The sequence below is a fragment of the Stenella coeruleoalba genome, assembly GCF_951394435.1.
Source record: "Stenella coeruleoalba genome assembly, chromosome: 6".
Taxonomy (NCBI): Eukaryota; Metazoa; Chordata; class Mammalia; order Artiodactyla; family Delphinidae; genus Stenella; species Stenella coeruleoalba.
Window position 1 is genome coordinate 61024877 of NC_137151.1, and position 12794 is coordinate 61037670.

At 35.1% G+C, this 12794-nt stretch overlaps 1 long non-coding RNA gene across 1 annotated transcript in view; it reads right to left on the reverse strand.

Annotated features, from left to right (window-relative positions):
* Nucleotides 1-321: 321 nt before the first annotated feature.
* Nucleotides 322-12794, reverse strand: part of LOC307187650 — a 38371-nt gene continuing 25898 nt past the window's right edge. Inside the window, exons 2-3 of the long non-coding RNA XR_013828670.1 lie at nt 2790-2842; nt 322-2334 (exon numbers count right to left, since the gene is read on the reverse strand). This is a non-coding gene — a long non-coding RNA (uncharacterized lncRNA). The remainder of the gene's footprint in view (nt 2335-2789; nt 2843-12794) is intronic.

Here is a 12794-nt window from a genome sequence, read left to right on the forward strand (position 1 = left end):
TACAATTGAGAATGATCATTCAGCTCATGTTGAGAGCTGTCAGCTGTGCTTTCCACGAGGCAGTTTTACTCTTGTGTTTAATATGAGATGCTAATATTTAGCTGCATCTGACAAACTAGGTTCCATGGTAGAACATTTTATGAGAAGTACTTAAGTAACTAATTGTATCACTACATGTCACTTGATGAAACTAAACTTTTCCTGACTTCACAATAATCATAAGCATTACTGGCTTGCTGTGGAAAATTAAAGGGAAATAGCTGCCTGCTTGAGTCTGATCATGCCTTCAGGGAAGGTCTAAGAAAGGGAACTACCAGTGATGCCCTTATAAATAACTACCGGGGGTGGGGGCAGGGGGAGTAGATAATTCTTCAATTATCATATAAAGCAACATTTTTCGACATAAGGACGGTTATCCTCATGTGCAAGCTTCCTTGAATGTCCGCAATTTCTCAAACATCAGGAGAAAAGTTAGACCCGCAGCCTCTTGACACATTTCTTTTAAGAAACAATCTTTTGTGGCTATGCATGTTTAAAGTCCAGAGAAAATGTTAATAGCCTGACAAGCCCATTTTTCTTGACATTTATGAAAATGTATCACCAACCTATATATACATCCTGAAGAAAAACTGGAAGAGTATTATAAAGGTGGGAGAGGAGAATCTTGATTTCCTCTCAACAACAAATAATTGCCAAGTTATGGAGCTCTTTGCTTTAATTACTGCCTTGTGATTTGTTTAGGAAACTGTGCTGATGACATTCACAGAACCCAATGTTAAAAAGTAATAATGATGTAGTATTTCATGAGAAACATTTTTGGATCTTGATAGCATTGATTTTGAAAGCATAAGTTCAGGTTAGTATCAGCTCCAACAGCACCCTCTAGTGCCCACTGCTCTGAAGCACCTTGTGGAAGGTGGAAAAGCCATTTGTATGCAGTTCAAGCTCATTGACACTCCCTTTATAGCCAATATTACGAAACTTTAAAAAGTATATTCATCATTGCAAGTGACCCAAATGTGCTCTTACACTTAAAAATGTTTTAATATCATTCTGTGATCAAGCATACCCAAGAAATGTACAATGATCTAAGATTTTTAAAGTTAAAACAGTGCACTAACTTTATTAGACTATTGTTTCAGTGGTACATTGTCAAATTTTATGGGTATTACAGGATAGGTTTTAATTGTTTAAATTGCTGGGATAGTTGAGAAAAACTTAACTAATGACAACACCTTAAAGTTTGAAAGGTTGTTTCATGCTCAATGCCATAATGTACAATAAAATATGGAATTTAACATCATTTCCACTAACAGTGGGAAGAAAAAAACTTTATCTCTGAATTCAAAATTTTGATGAATCTGATTTGTCTTTCAGCTAATTTTAAAGGTGAGCAATAACGATCCCATCAAATGATTAAATAATCATTTTTGTTTTCTCTTAGTTTTAACTCCCATTTCACAAATAAATCCCATTATAGTCATGAGTCCTTTGGACCAGAATGGGCCTGCTGGAAAGATGAAAGAATATATGCAGAACACCGGTTTTAGTTATTTTTTGAAATAGAATTTTATGGTCAGAAAGAACAGCTACAGAGAAAACATGTGTACTCAATTTTAGATAACAGATATATCTTTCTGGGTTGATGAGCTGAATGTGTAGTGAAGGAAGTAGAAATCATGAATTTATAGTAATATTTTATGCAGACATAAACTGAATCATATAAACAAGTTACTTAGCTAACCTGACCTAAAAAGCAAACACACAAAAACTGCATCCTTTAAGTGAATCAAAACTGTTTGTGTGTGTGTGTGCTTGGAGATATGATAAAGAGAGACTAAGGACAAAATTACTGGAGGTACCCAATCCCAGAAAGATTCCCCACCACAAAACTGCTAGAATTTTATCAAAATATACATGATGGTGTTTTTCTCCTTTACATCACATTTCCTATTGAGAAACTGTTCATACATTTACATCCTGAGGTATTTTAGCAAACTTTAAAAGATTATTTCTTATATATATTTCTAGTGGCAATTAGAATATTTCAAAAGAAAAAAACCTAACATTTATGCAGTGCCTAATAGATATATCAGTCTCCAGGCTAGGCATAAACATCTGTGTTTTCTCACAGAGAATCACATCAAGCTCTGCAATAAACTTGGACAACATTTTCTAGAACTTACTCTTTTTCCTATCATTCACTTTATTTAGAATATGAAAAACCTTGTTAGCTGGATGTCTTATAAGCTGGGCTCACATACCTGTGCAAATATTTGTTGTCTTCTTAAATTACATTTTGACCATCAGCAGTTCCTAAATCGAGCACATACACTATAAAAGGCAAACCAACAAAGAAATATGTAAAAGATCTTCATATGGTCTCTTTGCACAGCTACCAGGGGAGGTGAGCTAGCCCTATGAATGTCTGCACTTTGATATAAGAGCTGTGATAATGAGGAAAAGTTAATGGATTTTTATCTATATCAACCTCATGATCATAGACCTTGTTATTTTTATTATTCTTTAAGAAGGGGATTGGTACTGCATGAATATGAAGGCATATATTCACAGCATTTCTTAGATTTATCAGTACAGGGGTTACAAAGCCTTCTTTCCTTTCTAGGTAGATAAATTGAGTTCCATGCAGTTTACTATGTAGGGGTCTTTCAAATGAGACCACAAAATCTTAAATCCTATTCTCCTGCGTGGACATTAAAGATGCCACAGCACTTTCCATAAGAGTGGGGGCTTGTCACCATGCCACTAGGCAGATTCCTGGGCCTTACCTTAAAGTCCAACAGTCAGCTTCTCTCCACAGGATATTAGCGTATTAGGTACCCTGGAAAAGTTCAGTATACTTATTCAATTTATTAAAAATGTTAACCTAATGGTTCTGAAAATACTTTTTCTTTCTTTTTTTTTTTTAAGTAAAAAGGAACCAAAGGTCTCCTTAGGCAGAGTTACTATAATGTTTGTTGCATGAAATCAAACTTCCTTCCAAAATATTTGATTAGTCCCTTTTGAACACAAATGCCTACAGTATTAATTTTATTTAAAAACAAAAACAACGGATATATAATAAAAAAAATCTTGTAATCCATGATCCATGCTTTCTGATACAGGTAATGTAAAACAAATGATATAATCTACAAAACCATGACAAATGAAAGACTTGGAAAAGGTTATGGTTTGACAAGGTAACATTTTTGAAATCTGGACACCAATCAAATTGATGTAACTATTGGTGATGCAACACTCTTTGACACTAAAGTCTTTACCACTGTCTAAAACATAGAGAAGAGCCCATTGTGATTGCTTAACGTCAGCTTTTGTTCATAAGCTCTTTCATAAAACTGAAACGAGGAAAATGATTTAAAGCAGTTCAATTTGTCTATTTACCTTAATCTTTAACTATTCCCATATGTCTGGCTACATGATGTATGACTCTTCATAAACCAATTTTTCAAAGATATACACGACAGAAAAAAGTCAGGCTCCTAACCTTTTATGCATTGAACTTTTATAGAGCTCTAGAAAACAAAATGCTTTTAGGTTTCAGAAAAGGAAAAAAAGGGCAAGAGGTTATTTTCTTTCTCTCTCCTCTTAGTAAATATTTGCATCAGTGAAAGTAGAGCATGCACTAATTTCTAGGTATGTGAAGAGTCCCATCCGCAAACGATGATAAAGGTCTTTGTTTAAAAAAGAGCTACTTAAAAAATAATAATGTATAAATTAAGATCATTAAGCTCTTACAAGTCCAGTAATTGAGGTAGGAATATTGTGCTAGGTATAATACCATTCAGTAGGGTGAGGAGAAAATACAAAATGCAGATTAGAGATTCCTTACTATAAAGAGCCTGAATCATGATCATAGAAGGTTTAGCTTCAATATTATGGAAAACAGTAATTGGAGAAATTAATCAGTATTGAAATAGAATGTGCTAATTATTTTTAAAATATCACAAGATTAGTAAACCAATTTTAATTAATTTACACGACTTTATAAAGATGGAAATAAAGAAAAATTATAGCTTTTTGTTCGTTCACGTAACCAATATTTACTAAGTACCTACTGTGTGCTTGGAGCTGGATGAACAACCATAAACAGGACAAATTCACATCCCTGCCCTCCTGGAGCCTATAATTTCATTTTAAACTAGAAAAACCAGCTTCAGGATCATTATTATCAAGTTATGATTATGACTCAAGGTAAAAGTGAAGTTTTTCTGGTACTTTTAGCCCCTAACCCTCCTGCAAATTTTGTACTATAGCTTGTTATTTCCAGGGGACACTATAATTTCCCAGTTGGTTTGCCCAAACTACAAAACCTAGTCTTCCCTCACAAAAAGGCACAAAACATTAGAATTCTGGTGATGAATATAGAATGCAGAACAGGGAAAGAGAACTAGTGTTTGTTACATATCTAACCATGTGTCTAGCCCAACTCCAGGCACTTGGCATATTTTTACCACATTCACATCTTTCATAAGCAGATTAAGATCAGCAAAATCATTTTATAGGATAGCCTTTTATTTTAAAATAGAAAAAAGTCAAATAGAAAAACCAATGAATCATTAAAATTAACTCTTCCTTCAGTGTGTGGAATAATCAGCTCATATTATACCACTATTTCTCCATCTGTAATTAGTTAAATAGCACTTTTTTTAACACAGATTTTGTAAAGGGGTCTTAATGAACTACTATATCAATTGATAAGCTATAAGATTTAATGCAACTTCCTCAAGAAGTAGCTTACATGTTGAAAAAGGTAAACCTGTCAATGTGGAAAAAAAGGGCAAGACTAGTCTGTTTTGTTAGAAATCTTTCCGCTTATCTTGTTCCTAATCCACTGATAAAATAAAGAAAACAATTAATAGAAATCAGACAGGTTATCACAAGGTATGTGTTATTTTTAAAACTTTAAAATATTTTATTAAATTATTTTTAAATAAAATAATTTTAGACATATTTAACCTAAAGTAAAAATGATTACATTTAGCTCATTTGAACAAATACATTTTAAATCAACTATTCACAAAAACCCAACTCACTTAAAATAGGTTTTTTTTAAGTCCCAGCTTTTTTTTAATGGTTCTTTTTAAAACTTCAAGTACACTTGAGAAACTGATTGTGGATCATGTATACAATGTAGGGTCAATGCTGTATTGAATTTCCAGACCATTTTCAGACTACCTTCTGGCAATGGAAGCATTTTGACCACTGACACTCCCTTTGGGTATATCTGACTATCCTGGTACAATGCACCATTCCCCATTATTGAATCTACAACAAACTGCTGTAGGTTATTCATTGATTGTTTAAGTATATTCTTTAGGAGCAAATACAGAACTAATCTGTAAACAATCACATAAATAAAAAATCAGCAGAATTCCTGCTTCAGAAATGCTTTGAGCTTAAGCACTTAATTATGTGCATTCTTTGATTATATTGTGTCACATTCAATAAAGATATATAGGAATTCTATTTCTTTATATCACTGCAAATTCTTCTCAGTGCTTCGTTGTACCATGCAAGGAAATTAAGAAAGCACATTCCAAACCAACCATACCAAGTTAAAGAGCATCTGCTCCCTTTTTATACTAATATTTTTTTTCCTGGATCAATCATATTATTCACCAGAATGTTTATTTAACTAACAAAGATGCTAGTAGTGATTCTATAATTTTTTTAATATGAATCACCTACATATCAGGTAAACTGTTTTCAGCTTCAAGATATACATGCATATAGGCGTGGGACTCTACATTCATCTTAACTAGACTGCATTTTAAGAATAAGCTTGAGGACTCCTTGCACAGTGTTCTTAAACAATTCAGAACCTGAGAGTGTGTGTGGTGGCATGTGTGAGAGAGCAGATAGCTCTCCATTCATTCGCACAGCCCCTCTGTCAGTAAGTATTTAGGACAGCTTTCTAACATGAAATCAGCTCAGCTGCAGAGTCGATTTCAGAGTGAGAGACACAGAGAGAGAGACAGAGAGACAAAGAGAGAGAATATTTCATCTCCTTAAAATGTATTTGCTGTTCTGTCCTCTCAAATCCTGCAAGTGTTTTCTTATTTCTCAGGGAAATGACATTTTGAGGATACATCTATCACATCAAACTGATTTCTTTTTGTTCGCATTAGCTTAGTAGGCTTTCAGTAATTTGACAAATGTTTAAGAATAGAGTAAGATATTCAAAGTTATATGCTTTCAGAAAAACATGTATAGAAATGTGTACACTTTAACACCTGGCTTTGAAAAAAAAGTGGTAAGAAGATGAAGTGGAAATATTTTTTACAGTCATATATCATGCAAAGTTTTATTTTATTCTTTTGTAAAATATACTTTTGGTTGGTTAGGTTTTATGTGTTTTGTTCTGTTCTGTCTGCAGCAAAGCTTTCACTGAAGCCACCATCTGCATAACAGAGGGAAGAAATGTACAAAGTATTGATATCAATAAACAAAAAAAATCACAATTTCATCTAAATTCCTTCTCTGAAATGCAACAGCAGCGCTGCTTTGATGTGGATGCTTTTATTTACTCAACTATTTTTACTTTAAGGCAGCAGAGAAGGCCTGTGGAAGAAACTCTCATTTTGTTGCCTTGCTAAAATGAGTTCGGTACATTCTTGAATCTATTCCAACTAATACTATATGTGAAAGTAGTTTATTTTAATAAAACATTTTAGTAATATTGCTTTCAGGTGAGAAATAACCAGGGACTAGAAAACAATTTTAAAATACAAGCAAGCAAACAACAAAAAAAGAAAATGTCAATTTCTATGGCCAATGTCACATTACTACTCACTTCCCTGTTCAAGTTTATAGAGGTCTCCAAGTGTAACAATAAACGATCCAGTTCAGTTAATCTATGTGATTATGCTGTGGGGACCTGTATGTGCGAGAGAATATGGCCCATTCACAAAGGACTTTGCACTATGAAGCAAGGGCACAGAGATGGAAGTCGGTTGCTTATAAAATAGTGAAAAAAAAATACACTGATGATGTGAGAGATTAAAAAAAAGAGTTCTCTTCTCTAGAGATATTTCCCCTAAGTTATGACCAATTTCAAAAGGCTTTTTCTTTAGGTGGAGAGGAAATACAGTGCAAATATTTTTTACAATCTTCTTAAAACATCATGTAAAGTTTTATTTTACTCTTTTGTAAATTATACTTTAGGTGGGTGAGGTTTTCTAATGATAATACTTCCCAGCTTGGGGTCAAGCTATTACTTTTTCGGTTTATTTATTTATTTATTTACTTATTAACATCTTTATTGAGGTATAATTGCTTTACAATGGTGTGTTAGTTTCTGCTTTATAAGAAAGTGAATCAGCTATACATATACATATATCCCCATATCTCTTCCCCCTTGCATCTCCCTCCCTCCCACCCTCCCTATCCCACCCTCCCTATCCCACCGCTCTAGGTGGTCACAAAGCACCGAGCTGATCTCCCTGTGCTATGCGGCTGCTTCCCACTAGCTATCTATTTTACGTTTGGAGTGTATATATGTCCATGCCACTCTCTAGCTTCGTCCCAGCTTACCCTTCCCCCTCCCCATGTCCTCAAGTCCATTTCCTAGTAGGTCTGCGTCTTTATTCCCGTCCTGCCCCTAGGTTCTTCATGACCATTTTTTTTTCTTTTTTTTTAGATACCATATATATGTGTTAGCATACAGTATCTGTTTTTCCCTTTCTGACTTACTGCACTCTGCATGACAGACTCTAGGTCCATCCACCTCACTACAAATAGCTCAATTTCGTTTCTTTTTATGGCTGAGTAATATTCCATTGTATATATGGGCCACATCTTCTTTATCCATTCATGTGTCGATGGACACTTAGGTTGCTTTCATGTCCTGGCTATTGTAAACAGTGCTGCAATGAACATTGCGGTACATGACTCTTTTTGAATTATGGTTTTCTCAGGGTATATGCCCAGTAGTGGGATTGCTGGGTCATATGGTAGTTCTATTTTTAGTTTTTTAAGGACACTCCATACTGTTCTCCATAGTGGCTGTATCAATTTACATTCCCACCAACAGTGCAAGAGGGTCCCTTTTCTCCACACCCTCTCCAGCATTTACGGTTTGTAGATTTTTTGATGATGGCCATTCTGACCAGTGTGAGATGATATCTCATTGTAGTTTTGATTTGCATTTCTCTAATGATTAATGATGTTGAGCATTCTTCCATGTGTTTGTTGGCAATCTGTATATCTTCTTTGGAGAAATGTCTATTTAGGTCTTCGGCCCATTTTTGGATTGGGTTGTTTGTTTTTTTGATATTGAGCTGCATGAGCTGCTTGTAAATTTTGGAGATTAATCCTTTGTCAGTTGCTTCATTTGCAAATATTTTCTCCCATTCTGAGGGTTGTCTTTTGGTCTTGTTTATGGTTTCCTTTGCTGTGCAAAAGCTTTGAAGTTTCATTAGGTCCCATTTGTTTATTTTTGTTTTTATTTCCATTTTTCTAGGAGGTGGGTCAAAAAGGATCTTGCTGTGATTTATGTCATAGAGTGTTCTGCCTATGTTTTCCTCTAAGAGTTTTATAGTGTCTGGCCTTACACTTAGGTCTTTAATCCATTTTAAGTTTATTCTTGTGTATGGTGTTATGAAGTGTTCTAATTTCATTCTTTTACAAGTAGCTGTCCAGTTTTCCCAGCACCACTTACTGAAGAGGCTGTCTTTTCTCCATTGTATATTCTTGCCTCCTTTATCAAAAGTAAGGTGACCATATGTGTGTGGGTTTATCTCTGGGCTTTCTACCCTGTTCCATTGATCTGTATTTCTGTTTCTGTGCCAGTACCATACTGTCTTGATTGCTGTCTTGGTAGTATAGTCTGAAGTCAGGGAGCCTGATTCTTCCAGCTCTGTTTTTCTTTCTCAAGATTGCTTTAGCTATTTGGGGTCTTTTGTGTTTCCATACAAATTGTGAAATTTTTTGTTCTAGTTCTGTGAAAAATGCCAGTGGTAGTTTGATAGGGATTGCATTGAATCTGTAGATTGCTTTGGGTAGTATAGTCATTTTCACAATGTTAATTCTTCCAATCCAAGAACATGGTATATCTCTCCATCTATTTGTACCATCTTTAATTTCTTTCATGAGTGTCTTATAGTTTTCTGCAAGCTACTACTTTTACATATAATACTTTTAATGTATGGAATTTATCAGCTACATATTTTATATTCTTGAAAATGCATATACTTTACCAAGATACTCACTCAGAAGGGCATTTGGGGAACTTCTCAATAATTTTTAATAGAATCATTTTGCTCCTTCTGGGAAAATGTCTTTTTTCAATTTAAGAAAGACTCTTGCTACCGCTAAAATTGACTGACATATAATAGCCCATATCAAACAAATAAAAAACATATTCAAGCCACCAATGAATCCCAGGTAACATCATCCTAGGGGTACTTTTTTAATTAACACTATACTTACACATTTATCACGTTAATTGTCATTATCTCTTCCGTATGTATATACTCTTATTAAACTACGAAGTATTTAAAGACTTGAACCATATTTCATTTAGAGCCTAATTCACGTAGCAAATTTACAATCAGTATTTGTGTAGAAGAAAATGGAAAGGAAGGAAGGAAGGGGAAAAGGAAAGATGGACAGGCTTGAATAAGAAAACTAAATAATAAGAAAACCCAAAAGAAAAGGAATGGTTTAAAATATCTAACAATATTAAGTTAAACAGCCTTTGCTATCAGTCAGGGAAAAGCATTAATCTCTAAGTCATACAGATAAAATATGGTTGCTGGCCTTACTATTTATCTATTATTTCAACATGATTTTTTTATTATGTAAGCTTACCTTATTTCATTATAGTTCTTCAAGGACACATTTTGTGGAGGTGAGTTTATGGCTTTTTTTTTTCAAATAAAGAGAACACATTCCACCCATTGCTGCCTAGTTTCTGAACCACGTTGTCATAACTAAGCTTCCCTCTGGGAAAGTCACACAAGAACACTCAAAGGTATTCTTATGAACCATCAACAAATGGTCCCCTTAGGAACCGCTGGACAACAGCAGCAGCCAACAGCACACTTGGGCTCAGAGTCCTTGCTACCTAGGAAGACTCTACTAGCAAGAGTCTCAGACTGACCTCAAGTCTGAGGGAAAGTTGCAAACATGGTCAGTTTCTGGGAGCAGAGGCTACAGCACTCACCCCAAGAACAATCTTCACATGTATACAGTAAGGAAAGGATTACTTTTGGTAGCTTAAGTGAATACGGTCTTTCTTGTGCATTAATTTTTGAACTACAAAGAATGTCAGGGGCTTCCCTGGTGGCGCAGTGGTTGAGAGTCCGCCTGCCGATGCAAGGGACACGGGTTCGTGCCCCGGTCCGGGAGGATCCCACATGCCGCGGAGCGGCTGGGCCCGTGGGCCATGGCCACTGAGTCTGTGTGTCCGGAGCCTGTGCTCCGCAATGGGAGAGGCCACAGCAGTGAGAGGCCTGCATACAGCCAAAAAAAAAAAAAAAAAAAAAAAAATTTCAGGGTGTCCCTAAAGTACTACTGGAATTTTTAAACTCAAATATCATTGTCAGAAATTGAAATTCTATGTGCTGCTCTTTTCTGGTAACAAGCAATGCATTTCCTTCTCACAACTAATATGGATTTCAATTCTACCAACCGTAAGACAAGGTTACAATATGGTCAAGAGCAATCACCTTTCATTTGGCATAGGGTCTGAATACATTCCCTAAAATTGCACGATGTATCTGTCTTGAGCTTTAAAAGCTAATAAAAATAAATTCCAGTGTCCTATTAATTAGTCAATCTATTATTACAGTAAAAAGTGAAGATGCTACAAAAATTTTAAAAATGTTAAAGATCTGGAAAACAATTTTGGAATAATCTTACTAAAACTCAGGTAAGGGAAAAAAGGATATATAACACACTTAATGCTATAAAAGAAGAGTGGAGTAGAATTTAATTGTATGTCTGAGAAGAGAACAAGGAACATATTTAATTTCTTTTCAGTCTGCTCAGTTATAGTAATTTTTAGACAGATTGGATAACTTGTAAAATGGAATAATTTATTAAATTCTACTATTTATGTAGGTCAATTTTATGTGATGTTGAGAACTGAGCATCTTTTCTTTTTCGGTATCAGGGCCTAATGCCACGTAGACACTATATACCTTGTTGAATTTGTTGAGTTTATTTGAACTGAATGGGGTTTTGCATAGATTTCATGTAGTTCACCGATGATGATGATGTAGGCTAAAACTAGTGAACAATATTTTGAGAATCTGTTTGTGAAGAGAGAGAGAAATTGAGAGGAAATAATTAGCTGGATAAGTTTTAAGGTTAACTGAGAGAACCTCACTAAAAGATTTCATAAAGGCTTATTCAGTATTGACATATACATGTAGTTCCCCTCTCAGCTGGAATGACTCCAAAAGGGCTGTCATGGTCGGTTGAGTAAATAATACATGCTTTAAAAACAATTATAAATCTGTATTCACCTGATGGACTTTGTATTCATTCCAGTCAATTGGGCATATAATACTCGTTTAAAAAATAAGTACATATAATGCATTAAAAACTGCTTAAACGCCCATTTAACCAGAGGGGCCAAAACAGCTCTAAAATGGAGCATATGATTAACACGAATGGAAGTTATGCATATGTAATGTAAAGGAGAACCCCAAACCCTTTTAAAAAGGCCCTTGGCAAGAGAATGACAGCTGGGAAACACTAAGATTTAAGGCTTTTGAAAGCTGGCTCTGCCCACAAAGCAGGTAATAACTCCCAGGGTGGTGAATCGTGGGGTCTAATACACTGATATTTAAGTTAAAATAATGCTAAAGGGAATGGTAGTAACAGCCTGATGATAAGTAATGTAGCACTGTAACTGGGCTGCATCTCTCTACTTAAACAGCTATTCACTGATCATGGTTCATCCCAATCTCACTTAAAGGCCCAGGACTGCTTCTTTATAATGTCAAACACAAGAAAGACCTATATTTTAAATCATTAATGAGCATAATGTGGAAACAATCTCATAATATTTTGATTCACAATGTTTTCTTTCTGAAAAGAATGTCGGACATATGCAACAGTTGGCAGAAAACCAGAAATGATTCTGGCTTATTTCTTGTCTGGTTGGGCTTTTAAGAGAGTATTTACCAATTAGCCAGATAGATGGTGAGATTTGGGAAGCAATTAAAGTTTGTCTGTAGTCCAAACTGCTTCCCTATTAGCCCGAAAAAAAAGTTTTAAAATGATCCACAGAGGTGCTTTGTAGCTGAGGAGTTAAGATGAGGGAAACTCCCTGCTGAAATACGAACAATACCTGCACATAATATGCATTAATCCATGAGCACTCCCCAGGCCATAAATTATCTTCATAGATAAGTTACCCATGACCTGGAGAAAATGAGTGGGATACAAGAGGGAGCAGTCTGACGGGAGAAAACATATAAGGTATGTTTAGCGTACTTAGAGGGCAATAAGACAAGAGAGCAGGCTATGAGTAATCAGTGAAAGCACGGATCTGTCTGAAGGAGTCCTGAAAACAGACTCAATGTTCTCATCTGTTACTTTGCTGATCACTTTCAAAGTAATATCATATTAGTAACTACTAGAATTCTACTCCAGTCTCAGCCTCTTTTCCATTTCCAGTAGTTTGAATGTTGCTAGAATGTGTGTATCTTGAGTGCAGGGATGTTTATGTGTATAGTATCCAGGTATTATTACTACTACCAAGAAGAGTGCCAAAAGTGAGGAAGGCACTCAGTGAATATCTGTTGAATGAATTAACTGAA